At 43.1% G+C, this 24,482-nt stretch overlaps 1 protein-coding gene across 4 annotated transcripts in view; it reads right to left on the bottom strand.

Moving 5' to 3' along the window:
- The window catches only part of TLN2 (talin 2), a 352,127-nt gene extending 348,498 nt beyond the window's left edge, over positions 1 to 3,629 (bottom strand). For 2 of the 4 annotated variants that reach the window (XM_038419198.2, XM_038419194.2), the window contains exon 1: positions 3,431 to 3,629. The gene's annotated coding sequence lies outside the window, so the exon portion shown is untranslated. Of the gene's footprint in view, positions 1 to 1,956; positions 2,088 to 3,430 lie in introns of those variants that run through there. The other 2 variants (XM_038419199.2, XM_038419195.2) reach the window with 1 other exon arrangement.
- Positions 3,630 to 24,482: the final 20,853 nt, after the last annotated feature.

The raw sequence follows: 24,482 nt of genomic DNA on the forward strand, positions 1-24,482 counted from the left end.
GGCAGCTTTGGAACCTGCCCATGCCCAGCCCTCACATTTGTACAGTAAAAAACACACACATACATTATATAAACCCAGTTCTGAAAGCCATGATCACCCTTGCTTCAATGTGTCAGGACCCCTCCAGACTTGGTACCTAATAGGAGAAAAGAGCTTTCACAAGCAGAGTTTTTAAGTCACCATAAAGCTTATCCTGTTCAAGCTACGTCACACAATTTCAACAATAGCTGGAGATCTTTCAAGCCATAAAAACCTTGAGACTTGTATAGAATATAACGCAGCAATATGCTATCACAGCTGTATTTTAACTGCAGGTGATTTTTCTAATTTAAATAGAATTCAGCAGTTTGATTAGCTGGCAACTGATAAAAGAAATCCAGCTGCATAACAAATGAGCTCAGAATTTAACTACTTAATCCTTGGCAGCTTACAGTGATCACTCCAGAAGGTAAATTCATTTCCACTCCCACCTCTATTATCTTATGATCCCCTCTAGTTTAACCACCACTGCAAAAAGTCTTTAGTCACTATTACGGTGTTATGGAAACATTTCAAATAGATTCAAGTTAGAGTTTACCACATTCCATTAAATGATATCATGTAACACATGATGTTATTTTAACAGTATGCAGGTCTGCTATTCAGCAATATGCAAACGTAACCACTATAGTTAATACTATAAAGGCACTAGAAGTGCTATTGTGAGGTTCCATATTTGCTGTAAAGTTTGAGATACAAAACTTGTAAACTGAGCTAGTTTGTCTCTGCCAACCCTGCAAACTCAGCTCAGGGAGTAGAAGTCAAACAGCATTCAATTTGGATCCAGGATCCAATCCAATAATATATAATCTGATTTAAATTCCACAATTCTGCTGCTGATGCAGAGCAACAAAAGAACCCAACTTAATCCTGTAGCTTTGCAGCAATTAGTGTGTAAAAAGTCAAAAATATCACAGCACTGAACTCATGTAGGATGTAGATCACAGGAGTAATAATATTTATCCAGCTATTTTCATACAGTTGATCTAATTTGTTTTTTTAAACACACCAACTTGTCTACACTTAATTTTCATTTGCTGGAGTTAAAAGTTAGTTAACATAAATGAGTCTACACAGCAGTTATTTATTATCTCAGACAGAATCAATATGTGGAAATTTTCCATGTGCTAGATTTAGATACGATATTATGACCAATACTGGCAGTTTTCATCAGTATTGGCATACAATACACTTCCCTGCAAATGAGAATAAATTAGCATGCAGGAGATGTGGCGTTTCACATCGTACCTGCAAACAAGCTGATATTTTTTTTCCCAGTATGAGAAAGTTTTAGGAAGAGTCCCACTATGCACACTAAGGTTTTCTTTCCCTGCTCATGCAGAACCTCTTACACAGCTCTAACTAATGTTTGTTAGAAGCATACGTTCAAACTTAGAGCAGAGTCTCTGGCATGAAAGGAACATGGATGAAACTTGGCTCCCAAAGTAAGTTTGACAAAGTACATTTTTATAAGACTTGGAAAGGAAGTGAGCAATTGTTTAATTTATTGGATTTTTTTAAAATCAGTGAACGGTTATCTTGTTATTTAAAGCCAAGTATTGCAGAATTGGTTTAGTGGGAAAGACTAAGTGAAAGAGACAATAAACAAACGAATGTGACTCGTCTAGAGTTAACGAAGAGCAAAAAAAAAAAAAAAAAACCCGGAAAATGATGTTTTCCATAAGCTAATAAAAACAATGAACAATTGTTAAAATTGCAAATATCCTTTTACACCAACTGCTTGCAGAGGTCAATTTGCTGCTACGAAACTACCCTACGTTGTACTACTGGCATCCTGCAATCACAACATAACGGCATGAATATGCAGCAAGCAAACAGATGCACCGTTTAGGATCATTTCAAAGGAAAGAAAGGCACGGGAAACCCCAGCCCCACGGAAGGTGTAAATAATCCCACCTCAGCAGCACCACAAGTACAATCGATGCACTCGACCCACGCTGGGAGACCAAGTTCTTCACACCTTGTGCAGACAGATGCTCGCCCCCTGGGGCAGAACAGTCCCCGGAACTACCAGCAGCCTTTCTGCGGGCCCGATGGAAAAAGCCGCTCGTCTTTTCACACGCTGCCAGCCCATCCCCCAGGCGCCGCCAGCCTCCCACGCCCCCTTCCCCTTGAAGCTGCCCTGCCTTCCTGCCAGAGGAAGAGAGTTGGGAGAGCCCGCAGCTCTCCCCACCCGAGCGCACGGTCCATCCTCGCCCTGCGGGCCGAGCCTGCGTCTAGCCCACAATCTGCAAACTAGCCCCGCTGCCGAACCCCAGCCCATCTCAGCATAAAAGGAGGGAGAGAGAAATGATCGTCCTTGAGAGGTCGGCGCTCGCTGCCTTGTAACGGGCATGGGCAGCTCTTATCTTCAGTGCAATCTCTCACCCGCTCTGCACATCAGCCAAGCCAGGGAGCTCCTGCATCAGCCACCGCCCGCCTCCCTAGTCCAGCCGAAGTTGGCTCTTCTGGACACACGCACTGGAGGCGAGGAATAGTGGTCGCGCCCCCTCTCCCCCCTTTACTGCTGATCAATGCATGCAATGTGGGCTGGTCTAATCGAATCTCAGAGTCACAAAAATATGGCTCCCTCCCCGATGCCTGTCCACCGGCTCCCAGCCCCCACCCCACCAGACCCGGGGCCCCAGATTTAAATTACAAGACGCAGAGGATTGCTCCACACCAAGCTCGCTCCGGCTGATGCAGGAGGGAAATAAGCACAGCAGCCCCTCTTGCATCTTTTCCCCAGTCTCCTCTCGTGCTGGTCTGCACTGCTTCTTTCGCGTACAGCAGCCTGCTCCGGAGTAGGGGGGTGTGGTAGGGAAATGTAAGCGGGGCAGGGAAAGAGCCTTACTCCAGGTATAAAACTGCTTTTTTTACAGCTCCCTGGGTCTCCTCCATTCTGCAGCCAGGCTCCAGGGAGCAGGGCAGCGTTTCGGTGTGGATTAGATTGTGCTGGAATGAAGCTAGCTATCAACAAGCGTTAACACGTTCCAGTTCCAGCAGCTGGGATCTGGAAGGGTCACTCCATGCATCTGGTCTGCCTTTTGCAAAAGCCCAATCACCGGAAAAGGGATCAGGGGCGAAAGCTGAGCCGAGCCAGCCTTGAGCTTCCAGACAAGATTCCTCTGCCAGGTTCAAGAAAATTCACCCGTCTCCTTGCGAGGCTGAGTGCAATGCAATCGCTGCACGCAAAAGACAGGTGGAGGTTCATTCCCCTGCAGATCCAGCGCTCCCTTTGCACGGCCAGGCTTCGCACTGGCTTTCTGCATTCCCACTACTCAGCCCATGCGTACAGGGATTATTCCCGTGGTTAAAAAAAGAAACACGAGAAATTCCATGCAACGTGCAATATAGCAGGAGAGGGGAAAGGTTCCTCAGAGGCTCCTACCGGGACAGGCGTTACTGTTGCATTGCAAAGCGCCTAACCCCTGCAGTTCGCTTCCTTCCCCGCTTCCTTGCCTGCCAGTGCCGCCTGCTCCTGCGCTCTGCTCCTCCTCAGCCTCTTGCAGCTGCTGCTCACTCCAGGCTCGGAGCCCCCTACCCAGGGAGGGCAGGAAACGCGTCATCACTCTGGGACTGGTCTGTCTTCCTCCTCCCGACCATGCAGCCGCCTCCTCCTCCCCCTAGCTGGAGCAGGGACCCCCCCCACACACCCGCACCCCACCTTGGCACCTCGCGAGCGCAGCAGCAGCTTCTCCTCCCAGGGTAGCTGCCACAGAGACATCACCCCCCCGTTCAGTGGATTTAGGCAGCAAGGTCCCCTATCGCCCTCTCTTTTCTGCGAGTGAGGATATGGGGGCGGCTGCTGCAGAGACCCCCCCATCCCCCTCCACCCCTCTGAGAGGGGAGGAAAGGGGACCCAGATGAAAAAAATCCATTGATCCTGCTGGGGGGTGGGAAGGGGGAGGTCCCTGCTCCCAGCTGCAGTATGAACCTCTCTCCCCCCAAGAATAGGCTGCACTCTGTCCCTCCTCTGGGCAGGGCAGCTGGCACTACAGCAAGGAGCTCTGCCCCCATTGAAGATGTCCCCCTCTTCAGTCACAGCTGCCCGTGGTCCTGGGATAGTTTTCAGGAGGGAAGTAGGCCAGGGCATGGCTTCGTTTCTGGCATGTGGAAAGCCGGGGAAAATAAAGTATTCTTTAAATAGGGAAACCGATTTGTGGAGCAATTCATTTACTGTTAGAGAAAATGCAGTGTTTTCCATGTTGGCTAGACACTTGCCCTCACCTTTACTTGTATCTATACCACAATACTGTATGTAAACCCAGGTAGTGAGTACCAGACTTTTAGTCTAAGTTAAATTACTTTTCTAACACTGCAAACTCTTACAAAGTGGGGTTAAAGGGCTGAGATTGTGTTACATACTTAGATACTAGAGCAGCAGGCATGTAGGAGACCCAAGATGGAGATGGCAGGAATTCTCAAAAATTGAGGCAATGTTTCTACAGAGCTGAATTAAATTAATAGGTCCCTTTAAGCTTCCTTCCCTCCCCTGGCATTGAGGTAACTATATTTTATTCTGAAACCAAAGGGCTAAAGAGCAAGTGAACCTAAACTTGAATTTTGCAAAGAGACCCACAAGTGCAGATCCTCTCCCATACAGAGCCTCGTTGACCTGCAGCCTACATTGGTACAATTTACATTTTGTTCATCAAAATCTAAAAAATGGCAACTTAGGCACCCCTGTACCTACACTGGAGGTAGGTCACACCTCCTGTTTATTCATCACCATCTTAAACAGGAGCTTATGGGCCAAACAAAATTCTGTGCATGGATTATTTCAACATGACTAAAAATATCAACTCAAGGCAAAACAGCCATTTATATTTGGTCATATTAAGCTTTTAAACGTAGCACTATCTGGAAACTGCTGTTGTAACAAGCAAAACTAAAGGGTTTGATCTGCATTAATTCTACAGGTATAGGCCTGTTAGTGCAGGCAGAGTTGTACCAATATAAAGGTACTTTATATCAGTAAAGTGATACCCATACAGGGAGGAGAATAAGCTATACTGGTTACAGTGATATAACTGCATTCTCTGTACAGTTTATATCACTATAACTCTTTTAGTAAAAAAATTATAGCCAGAATCAAAATCATTTTGCCAGTACAAAAATTGTAGGGGCCTAAATGATCAACTGTTCTTCAGCATTGTTTGTAAACAGGAGAAAGTGTTTCTCAGTTGCATCATCCTTCAGCCGTTCTCCCAGCCAGCAGTAATTTTGAGCAGTCAAGTGAGCATTAAGCCACTAGGCCAGCATGCAGCTGGACTATAGAACAAACAAGTCCTGAAACCCTTTCAGGATTTCTACAGCAATTCATTCCCTGGTGAGCTCGTTGAAGATGATCTCATAGTTACTATACCCAACAGCAGTTATTTTGTACACCTAAGCTGCATGATTAAGGGATCTCAGTATTAACAACCGTAACAGTCATTCTGAGCTACTTAGACCACTGGCAGTAGGGGCAAAAGCATCTTGCAAATCACACTAGAAGGTGTGCTTAATTTGCTTTATTGCATTAGAATACTTTGTTTGGAGGTGTATTTGCTTTTTTATAGGTTTAAAGATATACATACCTAAATAAAAGTATGGAGTTCTGAGGCATTGTTCACATACCTTCACAGCTCCCAGTACAGGAGACACCTTGGGGGATAACCAGGGATAAGTAAGGGCATGGCCACAGACTGACCTATTCTCAACTATCGGAAAGACCATAAGCAGCCAACTGTAATTTAGAGGATCCCAGAGGATGCTTTAAATTTTGCCAGGCCAAGAAGGCTGACTAGTGCCAAAACAGGACCGTGAAAAGGTAACAAAATCAACTTTCTCCACCCACCTCCAGGCCTGTGCAGCAGAGCTAATAACTTAAGCCCAAAACATTAGATGTTGATGGCATAATGGTGAGTCTGAGCTTTCCAAAAATAGGAATTACTTATTTTTCATCATGTTTACTTATTCATGCTAGGTGCTTTACAGGTAAATAAAAGACAGAGACCCTGCCTCAAAGAGCTTACAGTTCAAGTTTTATACACAACTCAGCAAGGATACATATATAATGAGGTAACAAAATCCTAAACTTTATTCCAAACTGGGATGATATTTCCTAGATAATGTCAATGTGTAAAAGTGAGACACTTTTGGGTTTCACGTAAGCTTCACAGCCTGCAGGAATCAGCAAGTCGTACTCTACTTTTTCCCAATTCTGATTCCAGTCTATTCAGATGAATCTCCAGATTCCACAGAGACAAGGATAATCAGAAATCTTTTCCATCTTAGAGACTAGTTTTGTGAGTAGTCTGTTGTTGGTCCTCTACAGCAGCTGAAACATTCTGTCTAGTGATGAATTTACATTAGTTCACTTTATTAACATTTGCAGATGGAAATATTTCTGATGAAAAAAACTCAGAATAATTGAGATGAACCAAAAAGGTGCTTACATCACAGTTCTGAAATTATCCAACTTTCCCTTCCGTTTCATTGTGAAGACAACTTTGGCCCTTCACCTCTTTCCTATTTAGTCTCTCACTTGTCTCTTGGAATATCATTAAACTGGTTTAGTTAGCAGTAGTAACTGCTGAGTTTGAGATTTGTCTGACGACCTGCATCACATAATAATCTCTCACAATCAAATCAGACTCTAGCCACAATTACCAGCTGTGACAGCTGAGCTGACACGTTTATGGTTCGTTCTGAACGAGGGAAAAATTATGACTGCTTGGAAGAAAATCATATTTCTAGGCTTTGTTTCCATCCAGACAAAGCTTAAAAATTTTCTTTTTGCGAATACAGACTAACACGGCTGCTACTCTGAAACCTTAAAAATTGAGACATTCTATTTCAGGCATCTGGCTTTACTTTTCCTCAATCTCAGCAGTTTTACCTCATCTCTCTGCATCTTCCTCATTACCAGACCTTCAGAGGCTCAAAAGCAAATGCACTTTGGCAGATGAAGAAGTACAACAATCATACGTTTCCATGAAACAAAGTGGCGCTGACATATGACCATCAGGAATGGGAGAACAGTTTTCAGTTGCTCACCAGGTGTGTTAGTAGAGATGGGGATCCCCTTTTTTAAACTTGAGAGGCAGATGTCAGGAGATGCCCGCAGAATAATGAAATTTCTATACGAACTGTCCATAAATGCTGTCCCACTTGTTCGTGGCTCTGGGTTAATCTTTGTATTGAAAATATCAGAACTTCGATACCTAAACCATATCATGGGTGCACACCTTCAGGTGACAGCATTTCTAGTGAAACCCTTCTCCATTTTTGCTTACAGTGTCGGATGTCAGGTCAGGTACATGCTGTAAACAGTTTTCTAATCTGACAGTGCAAATGCACTTTAAATCAAGAAAAAAAAATCAATGGCTCAGAATGGGTCCATTTAAATGCAGCATAAATCAAATCTAGGTATGCAAATTAAATAGTAAAAATATGTGCATATAGATATTCCATTAGGATTGGGCACCTTTAGAAAACTGATAACTGAGAAAATAATAATCTTCTACCATTTTATACATTACAACAGGAATGCAATACCAGTTACTAAGATCCTGCAAAGGCTTTGGATGGGAAGGAAAACACTTACAAAGCTCAGGAAACATGACTCCAGCAAGGTAAATGGACTTATTAAAAGCTAGTAGAGGAACATGTTTTGGCTAAAATGTGACAGATTATTTTTATACCTGTGTAAGAAGGTTTGGAAAAGTCAAACACAGGAGCCCTAGTGGGTCAAAACTAGAGAGGTTATGTGACTTGCACAGAGTGCACAGTGAATCTGTGACAGTCACAAAGCTAGGAATAAGCCCAGAGTATCTAGCTCATGGTCTTGTGCTCTGACCACTAGACCATCTTCCTCTGGCATATATACCCTGTCTTTGGAAAGTATAGTTAAGAAAATAGTTTGTAAAGTAGCTTAAAACAACCAGATGTGGTGTTAGATTCTGAATTAGCAATTGTTGAACAAAAGAACAGGTGGTGAAGTAACATTGAATTAAAAAGTCACCACACAGAATAATTGCAAAAATTCTAGTTCCTAATTTTGTATTTAATTACGGCTCCTAAGTACTTTGGGACCCACACATGTGCACACCCTAGGGTGACCAGACAGCAAGTGTGAAAAATCAGGATGGGGTTGGGGGGTAATAGGACCCTATATAAGAAAAAGACCCCAAAATTGGGACTGTCCCTATAAAATCGGGACATCTGGTCACCCTAGCACACCCCCAGGGAGTGGCGGGGACCCACACATGTGAAACAGAGCTCATCTCTAGTTTAGGCCCATCTTTTTAAAAAAGAACTTTAGGCAGGGTTAACATACATCCGTATTTTCCCGGACAGGTCAGGCTTTTTGGTTCTTAAATTGCCGTCCGGGAGGAATTTTTAAATTTTAAAAATTCCTCCCAGGAAAATACGGACATAAGGTAACCCTGTTGGTACAAAAAATACATACTGGGGCACATCCCTTAAATCAGAACTTTTTATAGGGAACCAGTTGTTAAGATTTTGGCAGCTCATCATTGCCTTGGAACATTAACATAGTTTGGTACAGCCTGCTGTCCCTGATAATCCAATCTCTGAAAGTAGCTTGTGGATACAGAGCTGCTAGGTTTTATCAGCCATGTCACCCCCCCACCCCACACTCTCTGCCCTTTTGGGGTGATGTCCCAACACTTCCTTGAGCACTGGGGCTCTAATTGTGAGTAGCCCTGGCATTATGTGTGTAAGGGGAAGGCTCTTTGGGCACACTTCCTCATTACTCACACCCATTTCAGTCACACACTGTCTCTCAGACATTAAAAGCCATACTTTTCTCTCTCTGAATGCAAGGAAGGATCACGTTTGTGTAACGGAAGGTCAAATTTGGGCCTAAGGGTATGTCTATACTATCCGCCAGATCGGCGGGCAGCGATCGATCCAGCGGGGGTCGATTTATTGCGTCTAGTCTAGACACAATAAATCAAGCTCTGAGCGCTCTCCCATCGACTCCTGTACTCCAGCACCACGAGAGCTGCAGGCAGAGTCGATGCGGGAGCGGCAGCAGTTGACGCACCGTAGCGAAGACACCGTGGTGAGTAGGTCTAAGTACGTCGACTTCAGCTACATTATTCACGTAGCTGAAGTTGTGTAACTTAGATCAATCTCCCCCACCCCCAGTGTAGACCAGGCCTAAGTCTTCATATTGTTTACTTTTTGTGTAGTCTTATCGAAGCACCACTGCTGTGTTTCTGCTCAGTTGCCTTACTTTGTCTCTTCCACACCCCAGCACTACAAAGAACAATACACAAAGAAAATCTCACCTGTCTGTGTTACTTTGGTACATCAGTTTCTTCATTGGACTCAGATTGTTCATTCTGCTAATAATGGAAGCCTCCAATTCTTGTTGTAAAATTATTTTCAGTCTCACTTAATGTGATTACCTCTTGCTGGACACAACAGAAGTTATTCCAAAAAGGGTTGTGGCACCATTGACTCTTACTACTTAGCTTTGCATGGGAGTTTCTGGAAGAGATTCATTCATTAGAAAAATGTCTTTTTAAGGACCTAAATCCTCTAATAGTAAAGCGAAATTGCCTAAGGGGTCACCTTCCCTTCCCTCCCTCCCTCCCTCCCTCCCTATTACATTATCAGCATTTTACTGTTTAAAATCAAGCTTGGAACTGTGTAATCATCCTATGACCTCACCACTTCTCCTTCCCCAACTCTGAAGTCTGTAGTCACAAGTGACAAAAAACAGAGTTCCAGAGTATTGAATGATTTGTGTCTATGCAGGAGCAGCTGATCTTATCAACTTCTCTTAGCTCCATAGTTACATTACAGACTAAATATAGCCTTGTAGAGAAATTATATTTTCCCTTATATGATAGTTGCTGTATCTGCAGAAAGTCACTCAACCAATTTTAAATTAACTACAGAATGACTTTACAGAATGAATATACTAGGTAAAAAAACACAAACAAAGAGACACAGGTACCTCTGGAGGGAAGAAAATCAGATGCATGTGAACCAATGCCTAATTTAAAGGGAAATGGTGATTTCAAAGAGTGGAAGAATAGGATTGTGGGTCATATTTGGGACCCAGATTCAGTAATGTATAAGGCCAGGAGACTAAGAACCACGGGTCACTTTTAGAGGCACAACACCTAATAGTAATAATAGCAGTTAGGGCCTTAGGTTGATTTCACAATTGCTTATTCCAGCTCTCCTCATACACAGTATTAGCAACATCCAAAACATTTTAATATCTAAAAAGCAGAGTTTCCAATGGCATTACCATGTTATTCAGAAGGAAACTTATTTTGCTTAAGTTGATTATGAAAAACAAGGTTAATGAAAATGTCTGAGTTAAAGGCTTGGATTCAGACTGTCATAATATCCAATATGGGTTGGTGTTTCCAATTGTGATTTCCAAACATATCTTAAAATTAGTGTTTGGACCTGAGCCACAAAATGTTTTGCAGGGTTTTGAAACATGTGACAGGACTCACAGAATACATAGGAGGGATGCTCTCCACATCACTTGTATGTAACTAAGTGGTGACTCACAAGATGAACAGTAAGTTATATAGTCTTTTAATCTAATATCTTGCCCATTTTCAAAGACAGTATGCATAAAAAAAATCACATAAAATATTGCACTTTGAAAATGGGATGTAGGCTCCGAAGTCACTTAAGCAATTTGGAAAATTTTAACCAGGAAACAATGTCAAGCTTAACACCTGAATGATGAAATCCATGCTGTGCTATAGCAGCAGAGTTTTTCAGTTGCCACTCTTTTTAAGGATGCTGATAAAGTATTGGAACAATGCCATTCCTTTTAGGAAATAAAATTGGTGTTTTCCTGGCCCTTAGTTCCCCGCTATGTTACCACACATTAGCTTTGTTGCCGTTATAAAGGAAAATGCTTTTTTTTTTTTAAATTACAGCAATTCATTGTTATGGAAAACTTCACTTTTAAAATACGAGGCATTGTTAGCACCTTGTCTTCATACAAATCATTCGAATAATAAGCTCATATATTATGAGTAATAATAAGCTCTATATTATACATAATACATTTCCTTTCTGTGTTACAGTCTCCTTCAGTATTTAGCTACATCCATTTTACTGTTCAGATTTATAGATTGTTTGTTATGATTTATAACAGAACAATTGTTTTGTGCTCTGAAACAACGAAATACAGATTTGGCATATGTAAATGAATCAAACAAATGCATTGTCTGAGTCTGTGCAATACCAAAGGAAAGAATTGAAGTTGACACAAGAATATTTCCTGCTGGAGGTCTGCCAAAGAAAAATTGGCTACACTAGTAATACTCATTATTGTGATTCTCATCTTATTTGTAAGTTTAATAAAGCACTAACATCTGCTTATGATATTATCAAGACTAAGTCCATGCTGTAAGCTGTTTGTGGATAAACTATATAATTTCCTTCAAAAGCAATATTTGCACATTTTTTCACTCAGAGGCAAAAACAAACCTCCTTTTATGCAGTACAAAGCACTTCAGTCTCACTTAAACCCTAAGTTACACATGCACGGAGGTAAATTTCACCCTTAGTATGATAATGTACAGTGAGCATATACAGTAGCTTTAAAATCAGTAGGACAAGCCATTTTAAAGGTGTGTTCATTAACTGCAAATATCTGAGATCAGATCAAGCCTCCTATATATGCTGAGAGCTTCTTTGAAGGACAGTGTTATGCCTCTGGGGATCCGGATGGCTCAGGGAGTTAGTAATGGGATATGAAGCCTTTCACCACTAGGTCAAACATTGAATCCTGTCCAGGTTGGTAATTACCAAAGATTATCACCCCCTACAACTCAAGATCTGTGCACAGAGAGGACTCTCGGCTCACAGATTTCCCTTGTGGAAGGGGGCTGGGGTTTCATGCTGTACCACGTTGGGGCTCAGAGCTGGTATGGTCCTGGCCTCCAAGGATCCACTGGGATATACCAGATATGGGGTCATCCCCATGACTTCCTTCCATGGAAGGTGAACCCCTCCTCTCAGTGGAAAGATTGGGAAGGAACTCCCAAAAGGGATCCTCACAGAGATTCCCTCCTCCTGGGCTCCCTCCTGGCCATAACTGCTATCCCATGGCTGGCCTCTGGCCTCTGTGAAATTAACTGGTGGTCTCAGTTCAGCATCCTAGTGATTGGGGGTCTGTGCATGACAATAATCAGATCTGTAAATGACCGGGGAGCCAAATAATCACTGGGCAGGGAAGCTGCTTCTAGGAATAGTCAGTCCCTGTGGGGTAAGTGTGAATGGCAGGTTGGTGTGTGGGAGGCACATATAGCTCCTGCCTGTGCTACACGACAGAAGATTTGAATTTCATGGCTCTCAGGCTGCTGCCTTCCAAACTCTGATCCCTTGGCCTGCTGGGGGTATTCATGGGTGGCTTCTGCATGGAGCTGTGAGCATGGGCATATGGCCGGTGTGGTTCACGGATGTCCCCAATGCCAGCTCTTTCTGTGGCCAGAGGGAGACTCTGGCACACGTTTACCTCCAGATCACTAGGCTGCAACCCCTCTTCTAGTTCCTCCTCCTGCTTCGATTCTGGCTGCACTTTTCCCTACATCTTTTGCTTTATGCACTCCTTGTCCACTACCCAGCAAAGCCATGGTACCACCTATCAACCTTCTTGTGGCACTGGGCAAGATGACTATAGATTAGTCCCGGAGGAGGAAGCTCGATGCGGGGTTCTCTACAACTGTGGGGCCTACTTTCAGTCCCTGCTTGTTTCACATACTTAGACAAAGTTCATCTGGGCAGCACCCACTGACTCCATCGCAGAGCAGTGGCTGCAGTCCAAGGTTCTCTGCACTGTGTCCCCATTTGTTCTCTGCATTCTCAACTGATGACTTGCATTCCCCTTTCTTTGTTATCATTTGTTGTTCCTCTTGATCAATTGCTTCCTGACTCTGTAGCCCCTCCTCCCTTTGATGGGGCAGACCTTTCCTCCCTCCCCCGTGGTCTCCCCTCTGAGCTCTAGGATTTCAAATTGGCTACCATGTTCCATTTTACATAAATCAATCAATAAATACATCTTAGGACTTTGGCTCTCACCATTTTTCTTTTGGATACGTTTGTTTTCTGTACACTCTTCAGGAGGAAGCAATCCCACACTGCAACACTGAATTCCCAACATCCAGCCAGAATTTGCCAAAACAGATCTTGAGCCAGTGTGCAGCTCGGTCTCCTTTGAATGACACCCTCTCCTCCCCCCGCAAAAAAGGGACAGCCCTGATTTGAAATCCTAGAACTCATGAAAAAAAGGCCTGCCCCTTCAAGGGAGGAGAAGCCACAGATTCAGGCAGCACCCTTGGCAATTTGTTTGCACACGCATGGAGTTACAAGTTATGTCTACACAGCAGCTGGGAGCAAGCCTCCCAGCCCAAGCAGAGAGACTCACATAAGTGGGACTCAAGCTAGCATGCTAAAAATAGCAGTGTGGACCCTGCAGCTCAGGTTCTCAAGGTTGGGGGATAGGTGGGCTTGAGAGTCCGAGCCACAATCCATACTGCTGTTTTTAGTGTATTAGCTTGACACCCACTAGCGCATGTCTCTCTACCCATGCTGGAAGTCTTGCTCCCGGCCACAGAATAAACAATACCATGGAGGTCTGGCCTTGTGGTTTGAGCTTCATGCTGCAAACCAGGTGCTCCCAGCATTAATACTTCCTCTCTATGTTATCAAAAGATTTTATTAACTTTGGATGCCTCCACTTCTGGGAGCCCCCAAACAGCCTCCACACATGCTGAGCACCCATAGCTCTTTGTGACTGTGATCTTAACTGGGTTGCATCTGTTTCGCCATCTCTACAATAATATTTTATTACAATCTAATTCTCACAACACTCCTCTGAGGAAAGCTACTGCAACAAATACATAATATTTAAAATCAGTTAATAAATCACTTTGAAGATAAAAGGCACTCTATAAAAAGGTATTAAGTTCTGTGGATGGAGGGATATCTTTCATCACTGCATAGAGCTCCAGAAAAATATAGAAATTTTGTTGTTGTTTTTACCAGACAACTCTCTCACCAGGATCATCTTCTACTGATTCTTCTCTTGTTGACATACAGTATTTATCCAAAAAGATTGACAGAGCCAGAAGAGTACCCAGAAGTCACCTACTACAGCACAGGCCCAACAAAGAAAATAACAGAACGCCACTAGCCATCAGCCCCCAACTAAAACCTCTCCAATGCATCATCAAGGATCTACAACCTATCCTGAAGGACGACCCATCACTCTCACAGATCTTGGGAGACAGGCCAGTCCTTGCTTACAGACAGCCCCCCAGTCTGAAGCAAATACTCACCAGCAACCACACACCACACAACAGAACCACTAACCCAGGAACCTATGCTTGCAACAAAGCCCGTTGCCAACTCTGTCCACATATCTATTCAGGGGACACCATCATAGGGCCTAATCACATCAGCCACACTATCAGAGGCTCGTTCACCTGTGCATCTACCAATGTGATATATGCCATCATGTGCCAGCAATGCCCCTCTGCCATGTACATTGGTCAAACTGGACAGTCTCTACGTAAAAGACTGAATGGACACAAATCAGACGTCAAGAATTATAACATTCAAAAACCAGTTGGAGAACACTTCAATCTCTCTGGTCACTCGATTACAGACCTAAGAGTGGCTATCCTTCAACAAAAAAGCTTCAAAAACAGACTCCAACGAGAGACTGCTGAATTGGAATTAATTTGCAAACTGGATACAATTAACTTAGGTTTGAATAGAGACTGGGAATGGATGAGTCATTACACAAAGTAAAACTATTTCCCCATGTTATTTCTCCCCCTCACCCCACCCCCCACTGTTCCTCAGATATTCTTGTTAACTGCTGGAAATAGCCTACCTTGCTTGTCACCATGAAAGGTTTTCCTCCTTTCCCCTCCCCCCCCCGCTGCTGGTGATGGCTTATCTTAAGTGATCACTCTCCTTACAGTGTGTATGATAACCCATTGTTTCATGTTCTCTGTGTGTGTATATCAATCTCCCCTTTGTATTTTCCACCAAATGCATCCGATGAAGTGAGCTGTAGCTCACGAAAGCTTATGCTCTAATAAATTTGTTAGTCTCTAAGGTGCCACAAGTACTCCTTTTCTTTTTGCGAATACAGACTAACACGGCTGCTACTCTGAAACCAGTATTTATCCAGTATTGGTAAAACCAGTGGGCTTAGAAGTTAAGAAAGTTATTCCCCATTGGTAGTGCCAAGACTCTGAATACACTGGGGAACTATCTGAGAAATGCAAGCTGTGGATGCTCAGTTTCACTCCATAAACAAAGCAATTGCATAGAAGAAGACTATCAATTACTTAAAGGAACAAAGGAGTCATTTTACTAGGATAGATCAGTGATCCATCTAGTCTAATTCCTGCAATGAGTCTGAAGTCAGCTAATCCAACCCTCCTCCAATTGGTGAAGAACTTGCTATTATGAATATTGTCTATAATAGACCTATTTTCATAATAGTTCATGAGGGAAAATAAAACAGCCACAGCATATTTATGGATGATTTCTCAAAAACTGTGTAACAGAAGGGTAATCATGCAAGATGATTCATTCTCTAACATTGCCAAGGGAGCAGCTTCGGTGCTCTTCTGAACATATTTTGGGCATGGAAAACAGAATGGCCCAGGACAATATAGGTACCACACTTAACTTTTTAGAAGACGTTCAGATCATCTGAGTTGTTCATTATACATAGTTGTGGTGGTGCAGCCCTTTCTGCTGACTCTGTCTCTCCTCCAGCCCCCAGCTGAGCACCTCCTCCTGCTTGCTTCTATATCCCCAGCCACGTTCCCAAGCCTCATATTTTTTGCTGAATATCAGATTTATACTCGTCAGTTTATCACCAATGGGGATAACTAACTAAATCTACCCACAGCAAATGAAAAAATCACAATCTTCAGATGTGATTTACAGCACACGATTTTTATAGACAGATAAATCAAATTTGAATAATTTTGGAAAAAAGGATTTTTAAAACCTTCTCATGGCTCTTTTCCTTGTGCTGCATCTTCAGATTTAAGCTGCGTTTTCTGTAATCTCACGGATCTGCTGTGTTCTCCTGTGAAATCATCACTGAGATAAGGAAATATGTTAATATGGTTTTTTTATGTAACAGATCTGTAATTAGGGTAGGATGCCGGAAGTCTGGATTAGTAGAGAAAGAGGCAGTATGCACCCCTGGCTCTGGATATGTCTGCGCTGCAAAAAAAGACCGGCAGGTGCTGCAGCAAGTTTCAGAGCCTGGGCCAACTGATTTGGGCTCAATGGAGCTCATGCTACAGGGCTAAAAATAGCAGCATAGCCTTTTGGGCTCAGTCTCATATTCTGAGAGCCACCCCACTTGCTAGGTATCAGACCCCCGGCTCTGTCTAGCTCAATCCTTAACATCTATATTGCTATTTTTAGCCCTAGTGTAACTGTTCCTTAGTGGGTCACAACTGAGGATGTCAAATTCAGGACAGACTGCGAGAAATAGGGCAAACTGGTGGTTATTCTTTTATAAGATATACCAAACAAGCCACAGAGTAAACTCCTGTTTCACCACATTGGCTAACAAGAAAACGTAAAGGCAGTTTCCTCAGGCATTCCAGTTCTTATATCACCACCAAAAATACTGGATTCAGAGATGAGTGATGCTTTATACCCAGTCTCATAAAATAATAGGTTCTTCTGATCCCAAAGGACCAGCCACACACCCAGGTCAATATAGAACTTAGATCTTACCCAAAAATCACACTGATGCCAATCCTTTAGTATCTAAAATCTAAAGGTTTATTCATAAAACAAAGGAAAGATGAGAGTTAAAATTGGTTAAAAGGAATCCATCACATACAGTAATGGCAAAGTTCTTGGTTCAGGCTTGTAGCAGTGATGGAATAAACTGCTGGCCTAAGTCAAGTCTCTGGAGTACATCCACAGCTTGGATGGGTCATTCAGTCCATTGTTCAGAGCTTCAGTTTGTAGCAAAGTACCTCCAGATCTCTTCTAATCACCCTGGTGTCTGGCTGTGCGTAACCAGCAGCCAGGCGATTTGCCTCAACCTCCCACCCTGCCATAAACATCTCCCCCTTACTCTTACAGATATTGTGGAGCACACAGCAAGCAGTAATAACAGTGGGAATATTGGTTTCGCTGAGGTCTAACCGAGTCAGTAAACTGTGCCAGCGCGCTTTTAAACGTCCGAATGCACATTCTACCACCATTCTGCACTTGCTCAGCCTGTAGTTGAACAGCTCCTGACTACTCTCCAGGCTGCCTATGTATGGTTTCATGAGCCATGGCATTAAGGGGTAGGCTGGGTCCCCAAGTATAACTATAGGCATTTCAACATCCCCAATGGTTATTTTCTGTTCTAGAAATAAAGTCCCTTCCTGCAGCTTTTGAAACAGACCAGAGTTCCTGAAGATGCGAGCGTCATGTACCTTTCCCGGCCATCCCACGTTGATGTTGGTGAAACATCCCTTGTGATTCACCAGTGCTTGCAGCACTATTGAAAAGTACCCCTTGCAGTTTATGTACTCGCTGGCTTGGTGCTCCGATACCAAGATAGGGATATGGGTTCCATCTATGGCCCCACCACAGTTAGGGAATCCCATTGCAACAAAGCCATCCACTGTGACCTGCACATTTCCCAGGGTCACTACCTTTGATATCAGCAGATGGTTTGATTGCATTGGCTACTTGCATCACAGCAGCCCCCACAGTAGATTTGCCCACTCCAAATTGATTCCCGACTGACCGGTAGCTGTCTGGCGTTGCAAGCTTCCACAGGGCTATTGCCACTCACTTCTCAACTGTGAGGGCTGCTCTCATCTTGGTATTCTTGCACCTCAGGGCAGGGGAAAGCAAGTCACAAAGTTCCATGAAAGTGCCCTTACGCATGCGAAAGTTTCGCAGCCACTGGGAATCATCCCAGACCTGCAACACTATGCGGTCCCACCAGTCTGTGCTTGTTTCCCAGGCCCAGAATCGGCGTTCCACCGTATGAGTCTGCCCCATTAGCACCATGATGCTCACATTGCCAGGGCACGTGCTTTGAGAGAGGTCTGTGTCCATGTACTCATCACTCTTGTAACCGCAATGACGTCACCTACTCGCCCGGTTTCGCTTTGCCAGGTTCTGGTGCTGCATATACTGCTGGATAATGCGTGTGGTGTTTAATGTGCTCCTAACTGCCAAAGTGATCTGAGCGGGCTCCATGCCTGCCGTGGTATGGCGTCTGCACAGAAAAAAGGCGTGGAACGATTGTCTGCTGTTGCCCTGATGGAGGGAGGGGCGACTGACGACATGACTTACAGGGTTGGCTTATAAAGAATTAAAATCAACAAAGGGGGTGGCTTTGCGAGAAACTGAATGGCCGCCTCAAGGATAGAACTCAAAACTGGATTTAGCAGGCCGTTGATTTAACAGAGGGAGGGAGGAGAAAATGAATACAAAACAAATCTGGTCTATTACTTGTTTTGAGCCACTTCATCTATCTTTATACATCTTGCTGGCAGCAGACTGTCAGTACGACCGCCAGCCATCGTCACCTCCTGGGTGCTCGGCAGAAGACGGTGCAGTATGACTGCTGGCCATCGTCTTCTGCTGGCTGCAGATTAAGAGACAGTGCACTGCCGGTAGGACTCAATCGCCATGAGATGAAAGAAGGGAAATGACCTGGCTGAGTCACTCCCACATTTGCCCAGGCGCCCGGTTAAAAGAGCACCCAGGACTACGTCCACGATGGCTACCAGTCATACTGCACTGTCTGCTGCCAAAAGGCAATAAACTGCTGCTGTGTAGCAATGCAGTACCACGTCTGCCAGCACCCAGGAGACATATGGTGACGGTTAGCTGAGCGGGCTCCATGCTTGCCATGGTATGGCGTCTGCACAGGTAACTCAAAAAAAAAGGCGCAAAACGATTGTCTGCCCTTCCTTTCATGGAGGGAGGGAGGGAACGGGGACCTGACAATATGTACCCAGAGCCACCCGCGACAATGTTTTAGCCCCATCAGGTACTGGGATTTCTACCCAGAATTCAAATGGGCGGTGGAGACTGCGGGAACTGTGGGATAGCTACCCACAGTGCAAAGCTCCGGAAGTTGACGGTTGCCTTGGTACTGTGGACACACTCCGCCGACTACATGCACTTAGAGCATTTGTGTGGGGACACACACACTCGACTGTATAAAAACTTTTTCTATAAAACCGACTTCTATAAATTCGACCTAATTTCGTACTGTAGACATACCCTCGGTGTGGCTTGTGACTCTGGTTTAGCCCTTGGCATGGCTTCTGCCTCTGACCATTGGGATGGCTCTTGACTCTGATGCTAATCTGGGCTCCAGCCACTAGGTCACACTGCCCATGTTATGGGCCCTGAGAGTTTGCTCAGAGCCGGGGTGTGTGGCAGGAACAGGGAGCTTTATGCTAAGAGGGGCCCAATCAGCAATGCTGCTAACATACAGCTGTTCCCACTGCATCAATGAGTACAGTTCCTGTTTGCAGTTCCCTCATCTGATTTTGGGGTATGGTGGCATAGCTAAAGAAGTGTTCCCTCAGTAAGCCCACAAGTCAGGTTTGAAACCTGTGGCGCCTGACATTTATTTCTATGATCTGACAGTCCTAGAGACAGTCTTCCTCCATAGCGCTAGTCTGACACTCTCTTCACACTAACAACCATAGAGACAGCATCCCTTCACATGAGCAGTGGTAGGAGAATCTTTCCCACATTATCCTGTCAGTAAGTTGCTGAGGCTGTACTACTTAGGGACTAACAGAATGCTTCAGTTTTCTTTTGATGTCTGCTTGGTGTCTGTTGAACTTGTAGATCATAGCACTTGCCTGCGTGGTAATACCCATGTATATCACAGGAAATTCCATAAGGGCATCATCTAGCTCTCTGATCTTTGTGATGTTGCTCTCAATTCTTGAGGAAGTAGAGGGAGACCACCAGGAGACACCACTGGACAGCTTTTAGTCACTGCTGACCTGAGACCTTCCATCCAGTGAGCTAAGGATGTATCTGATTACCACTACACCCCACAACAAATACTACTTTTCTTCCTTGTCTCCCCAGGCCTTTTATTAGTTTTCAAGTGCTCATGGAAAAGATGTGTGTTTGGATGCATATAGCATATTGAGGTCAGAGGAGATCTTAAGAGTGAGCAATTTTGTGAAACCATCAGCTCTGCCATTGAAATTATGAGTTATGCTTTTGAAATCCAGCAGGAAAACCAATTATTAACATGGATCATCACCCAGCTGAGAGCTAAAATTGAACTTTTGGGTGGAACAACAAATTATCCTATTGATCAAATCAAAATGATTTATGTTTATCATTTCAATTTGCATTAATTATAATGGTGCGCAACAAAACTGCATCCAATTTCCCCATTAATATTAGTCCAGATAATAGCACATAATTTCTCTCTGGGATTCAAAGGAATCCTGATTCTCTTCAGGTACCTGCAGCTCATTTCAGAACTCTCCTTCCTTATTTTCCCCTTTGTGATTGTCTACCTTTTTTCATTTATTACTGACAGGCATTTTCTTCTCTTTGGACAAACAATGGCCAGGTACTTTAAAAAGACAGTCAGCCTTGGGTTCTTCAGTTGCAGAGGTCAGGCTTCATCTACGTTTATCTGATGATTGGAAAATAAGCCTTCATAAGAGGGTTAATAGTCAGCCCAACTTCATAAACACTGAGAGAAAGGCCAGATGGCCTTTAAGGTGGCCATGGTGAGGCTAGCCACCCACCATTACAATAGCAGGCAGGTGGAATGGTTCTTGCTTGCTCCCAAGAGGTGTAGTATGTCAGATCTTGCCCCACAGAACAGATACTGTCTGTCACTTTGAAGTGCTGATATTCCAGGGGTTACTCAGGACCATGTGCCCAATCCTGCTCCCAATGAGGCCAACAACAAAATTGCTTCCAGTGGTATGGAGCCATGCCCCATACAGGCAGCAGTGCCTAGGCACAATGGCACTGTGACAATGCAGCAAGCTCTGTCTTGTGTGTCACAGATTAGCAGTGTGTCTTAACTTTTCCCTTATTAGTTAAGTTATCATGTTTGTGATACTTAGAGGTCATTTCACAACTCTTTGGCATGTCAGCTTCAGACAGTGTTCAACTGAGCAAATAAAAATCAGCATTGCAGAAGTGCAGTGCATGTGAAGAAAGGACGACAGCTGTAAACGTGAGGTATGAAATGATTTCATATTGTAAATATTGAGTTCTGAGGGTCTACTCATGTGCTTAAAGATAAACATATCCTTAACTACCTTGCTGAATTATAGACTAAAAAGGGAAATTGTCAAATCACCTTGTTCCTCCTGCTTCTGTGACTGGTCGGTAGATCAAATATCAAAGGGTTAATAAGGAAACTCTACTGTCCTTACTTGGCAAATCCTCTCCAGTCAATAATAGCCCCACCAAACCCTCTTCCTTATAAGTTAAGCGTGTGTTGTTAAATCTACAGTGTGTGTGTTGTATCAAACCATACCATATAGCATAATTGTATCAATCCATACCGTACGACATCAAAGCAATTACTTCTGAAGATCCTAAATCCTATAATGGAGGCCAATAGTAAGTGCTCTCCCCCCAAAACGGATACTCAGGAGGGAGAGTAAATAATAATGAAATCACAACTCCAGTAAGGCTGTACAGGATTCAAAACCACAGTAAAACACGTGCAGTAAACCAGCAGCCCCAATAAGGAACCCTAAATGCCTGCGGGAAAATGCCTAGCTGCTCCCCTCCAACAATAGTCCACATCACACATGACGATATAAAGTTGCATATATTAAGAAAAAATTCACATGTTCTCACAGCTTTCACTCCAGCTTGTGAAGGCAGGTGCTGCTGCTGCAGTTGGAAAGCATATGTTAGATAAAGCTACTGGACCATCTACTAAGAGTTATGACAAAGCCATAGGTGAATCCTCAGGCTAAAGGGGAAGAACAGTCTTCATTGGCTTCTCCCAGTTAAATACAAAAACATTCAGCAGTTTTAATGGCACAAGTATAAAATAATAATTTTGCAAACTCCAATTAGGCAGGCTGGATAAATCCATATAATTTGAATTCATATTTAGCAAAAAGCCAACATGACCAATACCTGTGTGTAATTTGTATGATAATATTGGGTGGCACTATTTGTCTCTTTAGGCACTTAAATACCATTACAAATCTAGCCCTAAGTGCTTTGCTGAATTGGGGCCTTGGGCAAGAAACAACTTCAAAACCTAAGCCTGCTTAAATCTATTTTTTTTTATTATGATGCTAGAGTCATTCATAAGGACTTCAATCCCGATTATGCCTAACCTAAATTGCCAACTTTGGAACTGATGTTCAAGGGTAGATCTGGATAGAAGAAAAGATTTGCTGATGTGTACAGTGCTGAGGCTGGGTGTTTGAAGGAAGATATGCAGAATATGTGACAAATGGGACAAGGAGCTGAGGATGCTGATAGAAAATGAACCTTGGGGAGGAATACAGTTAATGTTTTACTGTTTGTAAAATATATGTTTTACCAATGAAACTTGGTCGATCAATTCACTATAAATTTAATTGCATGGCTTAGTTCCCAATAGCCAGAAAAAAATGCTATCATATTAAGGGATTTCAGTTTCATACATTAAAATGCAGGAGTGAAGAAGGCTTCGTTTCCGCCCCCCCCCCCCCATAGCAATATTCCAGACATGTCCATCAATATTAGTCTCAGAGGCGATTGCATCTAAAACTGTGCAAATAAAATGGATGTGTGATGGTCTATTGTGACGTAGACACCTGGAAGAATCTGCAGTCTGGATTCCTGTGCAGAAATTCAGATCTATTGCTAATTTGGTGGTCGAAAAGAAAGATCACGCTTCTGTGGCCAAGGGAAGAGCATTCTATCACTTAAAGCCCAGCAGTAAGATTTGGCTGGATGCATGCCACAGGAAAAACTTAATCAGATTCAGCAACAATTGGACGCATTGTAGCAACCCTTTCTGGACTATAGTGTGGAAAAATAAAAGCAATCCTTTATCAATGGGATTATTCATAGCTTTTCTTCATACCTCTCTTCCTCCATCCATTCTGAGTTGGTCTTTTCTAGGTCCCTTCACACAGTCTCCCGACAGCTGATGTGAATGCCTTCTCCTCTGCAGCTGCTGACATCTGCAACAGCCTTCCTGCGTTCTTCCAGCTCATCAGTTCTCCATCTGTTCTCAAATATCTGACCAATATGGAGCTTTTCTCCTTTGGTGGTACTGTGTAACTTTTCAATTGCTTTGCTAATCTTTATTTTTTAATTCAGTGATGGCATTTTTTAACTCTGTAAAGCATTATAGGATCCAGTTTATATTAAAAAAACCCCGGTGTTTTGAACAATCTGTTTGATTTATTTAAAATTCTAGTTTGGTAACCATATATATTTTATTTAAAAAGTACGGCAAATACAACTCAAATGTTGAGAAACCAACCACTCAAAAAAAAAATCAGGAAAAGCTGCCCTCTGGGCTCAAACCTTGAAATATGTATGGACTCTTTTTATCAAACTAGTCATCAACGAATAAATTTGATGGTATGACCAAAAATTCTACATAATTTGTGTACAGTAAGGAACAGTATGTACAGTCTTCCAACTTGGCTTGCTTTTTAACTTTTAATGACACTTACTAAACAAGCCTTCTTTGAAGAAAAAAAAGACTCTCCCCACGGTTATCAACTGTGCTGCTACTATTCATGTTATTCAATACATATCTATATCTAGAGTTAGATAAAATAAGTATGGAAATATATACTTATTTCTTCCAAAAAAGAATGCACCTGTTATTGTTTAAATATCCAAATAACTGAAAGTAACTTTTTGTAACTGAAAAAGAAAACGTTAATTACAGTATTAATAATTGCACAGAGAATATTACATATGCTTGAGATACATCATGGCCTTGGGGTTGGAGGAAGGGATAGGGAGTCAAGATTCAGAGGGAACTGTGCAACTGATTCATTGAGCCTGATATATCAATGAATTCAATGGATATTTTGTTATTGATTTTAGTGGGAGCCAGATCAGGTGGTATAGGAGTAAGGGGCCAGGTTTATAAAGATATTTAGGTGCCTAAAGATGCATATGGGCACTTAGTAGGATTTATTACTATACTTAACTCAGGGGAGTTAGATGCCCAAGTTGCTTAGATGCGTTTGTGGATCTTTCTAGGCACCCATCTGCATTTTTAGGCATCTAAGTACCTATGTAAACTTGGCCTAAGAAGCTTCACTTCTTTGCATTCAGTTTACTCATCAATACATTTGGGTAAGATGGTCTGATGACTCAACAGAAATAAACAATGATTAGTAAGCAGTTTTCAACAAGGTTGAAAGGATAAATGGGTGGAGAGATTAAGAGAAGAA

This window comes from Dermochelys coriacea, chromosome 10, assembly GCF_009764565.3.
Source record: "Dermochelys coriacea isolate rDerCor1 chromosome 10, rDerCor1.pri.v4, whole genome shotgun sequence".
NCBI lineage: Eukaryota > Metazoa > Chordata > Testudines > Dermochelyidae > Dermochelys > Dermochelys coriacea.